Below are 4,357 nucleotides of genomic sequence, written 5' to 3'. Positions count from 1 at the left end.
CAGACAATTAAACGTGCAACCTGATCTGACATTTGTTTTTTTATGAAGAGAGGATTTATATTCTCAAAAGGATGAACCCATTGGCCTGTCTGCTGCACAGTGGCGTGCCTGTTCTGCAGTCTGGTTTTATTGTCTTAATTTACTTTCCAGCCACTTTAAGACCAAGAGTAGCAGTGCGGCATGGCGAGTTAAAGAGCGCACTGCAGCTAATTTTGAAAAACTGTTGTGCAACTCTGTCATTCTCCTCTGTGCGTGTGCTGCGTGTAGGCCTACCAGAGGGGTGGCACTGCGTGGCGCCTGGTCCTGGATCACTTGCGAAACCCCACGCACGAGTCATGCTGGTAGCCCGGGAGCAGCCGGGGACCTGCTGAGGTGGGTGGCAGCGCCGGTCTCGGCAGAGGCTGCGAGGATGTAGGCCAAGCCAGGCGTGTAATCCCCCACTCAGAGTGGGAACGCACCGTCAACGCAGGAAAATAAATATGGAAGGGTGAAGCCCTGAATAGGGGAGATAGGGGAAAAGCTATTAGCAATTCATATACAGTAGATATGTATGTATATATACTGAGTACTAGATTTTTCATTAAGTTTTGGGAAAGGATTACAGTAAAACATTCAAACTTTCAAAGTATCTGCTCCTCAATTGAAAGCATTTCACTCTCGCCACATGAATGCCTTCATTTGGCTGCAAAAATCATTACACTTCCACATGCAGGATGGCGAGGTTGAGAAGATGCATTAACACTACTCACTTTCTGCCCGACACTGGCCCTCGCAAAGTGCTTCGGGTCACTCTTTCCTAATTTGGATCAATTATCCCATTTCCCCTCTGAGAAACAGCGTTTCTCTTTCAGCATAATGTCCTGGCTATTTGTCAGCGCCACGTCACACGCCCGCTTCATCGTGGACACCCTTGTCTGGGTGACTGAATGCTTGCTTTCTCCTCTGTCTGAGGCTCATTTGAAATTCAAATATTGCCTCATTGCTGAGCCTCAATAATATTGACTTTCACTTACTCTCCAGAGTCTCTACGATATATTTAGGCTGGGATTGTTTTTTTTTTTTCCTTACAGTATGTATGCATCCAGGGCTTTTCTTTTGCAACTGCTAGGACTGGTAAGCTTTTGGCTGGAAAAACTACATGAAAGACCAACCGAGATTTACCCTGAAGTACGGCTTTAAAAACTAGGAGTCAAGAACATCTAGCATTAAATAATGCAAATAGTTCAGCCAAGAGGGATCAGTCCCCAAAATGTGCAGTTCCTGAAAGGTTAAACCTCAATATTTGTTGGGCAGTTTTTGCAGTGTGAATGAACCTGAGCATATCTGTCAGTTTCCAAACCAGGAAGTGATGTGCAAACAGCAGCTGCATCAGGGGTCCACTAGATGGAGTACTGCATCACTGAGGTTTCTGGTCAAAGCAGCACGATGCAGATAAATGTCCACAGGAGTTAAAGACAAATGCAACATCTAATGGACACTGGAGAAACTTGTCTTTAACACACACACACACACACCCCTACATGTGAAGCAGGCTAACAGTGGACTGTCATTCTTCATTGACTAACAGGGGACTTGGGTTTCTGGGCATTTTTAAACAAAAACAATTACACAGAAAATTTACTTTAAAGGCCTTTTACCATATTATTACTTCAAATGTGCCTTTTAATCTTTTTTGAAGAAAAAGAAAAGAGGGGACTTGCATCTTTGAGCGATCTCTACCTATCAAGCAGGGGACCTCCCACTACTACAGTGACACTATCTGCAGCCATTGTTTCACCTAATGAGTGTCTGTTTACTGCCACACACACACACACACACACATATATGAAATAAAAGTATGCTTATCCAATTATATGTAAACACGTTAAAAAATAGTTTCACAAAAAAGTTAATTCAGAACAGTGCATACATGTCATTATTTGTAATGATAAGGAGGCTCAATATACACATGCTTCCTAAAACAGTACTAAAGAAGCACATTACAGAGTTCTTGAGGGTTTAACTCTTTTTTTTAAGAATAACTTTCATTGATGCTTCTCAGCTCATAAATATATTGTTAGAGATAATTGCTTACAATCTATTTTCAGAGGTTTAAATGACTAACTCTACTATCACATTAGTCATTGATTAGTTTATACAGACGGATATAATACAGTGGCTTTCAATTCCTGTGTGTCAGCCTGCTTTAATGATCAATTAAACTGCATAAGAATATTTTTAGATGGGATGTTAATAGTAGCGAGAGACCACCGGGGTACAGCAGTATGGAAAACCTGTCACTCACCCAATTATATGTTTGAAAAGGGAGTCATCAGTGAGAGTTATACAAGTGCGTGCCATAAAGTGTGAAATCAACCCTTGAGGCGGAGTGAGCCATCTCAACATGCAGATCATAAAGTAACGGTGAAAGTCTTAGGGGATGGGTGTACGTAGCTGTTATTACATCTTTCATAATTGAGTTGTTTTCCACTTTGGACCGGCATCATAACACCAATCCACTGGTCAAATTTTATCAGGTGAGCTCAATCAAAAGTCAAAGTACGAACTGACTTTTATTGAAGGCAGTAAAAATGATTAGATGAGAGGAGGCAGTGCTACAATCAGGCATTACTCGGATTCACTGTACTATCATTACCTTTTAATGGCATTTGTACTCGCCGACATTAATCAAAAAGTTCTTTATTTTATCAATGTTAAGTTACACAACCGGCAGCTGGCTTTAAATCGATTAATAAAACAGCTCATCAAAGACTACAGAACTATTAAAGAATATGTGTTGTAATATGTAATTAAAGGGGCAATTTGGAAGATTTTCATTTGATAAATATCTGCTTAGTGACCATCTGCTGCCAGATAAGATAAGGATAACAAAATGGTGACTGAGCATATGACCAGCTAATGAAATTATATGTATGAAAGCTGTGCATTTGCAGTAATTGGAACAGGGTGTGTTGTCTGTCTCTCTGTGTTAGCCCTGCGATGGACCGGCGACCTGTCCAGGGTGTACCCCCGCCTCTCGCCCGATGACACCTGGGATAGGCTCCAGCAGACCCCCGTGACCCTTAACAGGAATAAGCGGGTATAGAAGAGGAATGAATGAAGGAACAGGGTGTCTGTGGAGACACAAAGCAACAATCACACTTATAGGTGATTTAGACTTCTACGCTGACACCTACGCAGACCCTAGTGCCGTAAATGGCGTGCACCTCTCCAGAAATGTAACTACGCGCCGTAGTATGACACCCAAAGAGTGTCAGTCATTGTTGAAAGTGAAGCAGTCATCTTCCTGAGACTTTTTGATTTTGAAATGAGGTTGCATCACATACTTAACGAGAAACTTCACAGATATTCTTCCATTTAGTCACGTAATTGCACATATTACGGCACATACTGCAGGATAGATTATAATTTACAGATCAGGAAGCAATGAATGCACCACCTCATAAGCTCACAGTGAAGCAGATGTAATCAAAGCAACTTGCTGTAACTTTGTCATACTTTGCTGTGAGATAAAAAACTGTTTTAATATCTGTCAACAGCAGTATGGTATCTCCAGCTCACCTTAAAGGCCATAATGTTTACCGTTACTCGACAACACCGTCAGCTGCTCTGTGTCCTTGTAGACTTGTTTCTCTCATTGGTTATTGTGAAAGCACAGATGTAATCATCCATATGTTAAATCCTTTTACATTAACAGAGGTGGCCTCAATGTCTCTGCGAGTGATTCGGGAGGTTAAGAGCTGATTTATAGATCCTTTACAATAGCAGATAACCTTGTCCGAACCAGACTTCTCCACCTGAATGATGATATAATTTGGCCCAAAACTCCTGTAGCGTTCAGCCCAGCTAAAGGAGCGAATGTTCAACTGACTAAACGTTTTCACACAAGAGACGTTGTTTGGGTATATCGGAGGTTACACCTGAACTTACCACTTGTCGCCACAGGTGCCGCCAAAGACGCCAAATCTGAGCTCTTAGCGATCAACTTTAAAAGTGTACAGGCCTGTGGCTTTTATGATTTAGCAGATTTATACATGTAATACTGTCAATTTGGATTTTTGGAACAAGATTAATTTCTATCCACAATGCTCCAACATTGCAGCACGCCTGACTTTAAAAGTTTCATAAAGTCAACATTAACAAATACTTTTTGCATTTAAAGACTGTGTCAGTTGCATTCGCAGCCCTGCTGGCTTATTTAAACACACTTGAGGACGCACTAACTACATTATTTCACTGTTTATGCATCTGTATTGCAGCGCCACTGACAGCATCACCAGTTTTCTTTTCCGTGGCTGGCAATGTTACTGAACACAGAAAGCCCATTAATCACATAAATTGAACCCAGAGATGCGAT

Source organism: Chelon labrosus (genome assembly GCF_963514085.1).
Source record: "Chelon labrosus genome assembly, chromosome: 1".
Classification (NCBI taxonomy): Eukaryota; Metazoa; Chordata; class Actinopteri; order Mugiliformes; family Mugilidae; genus Chelon; species Chelon labrosus.
Note: the sequence above shows the minus strand (reverse complement) of the source record.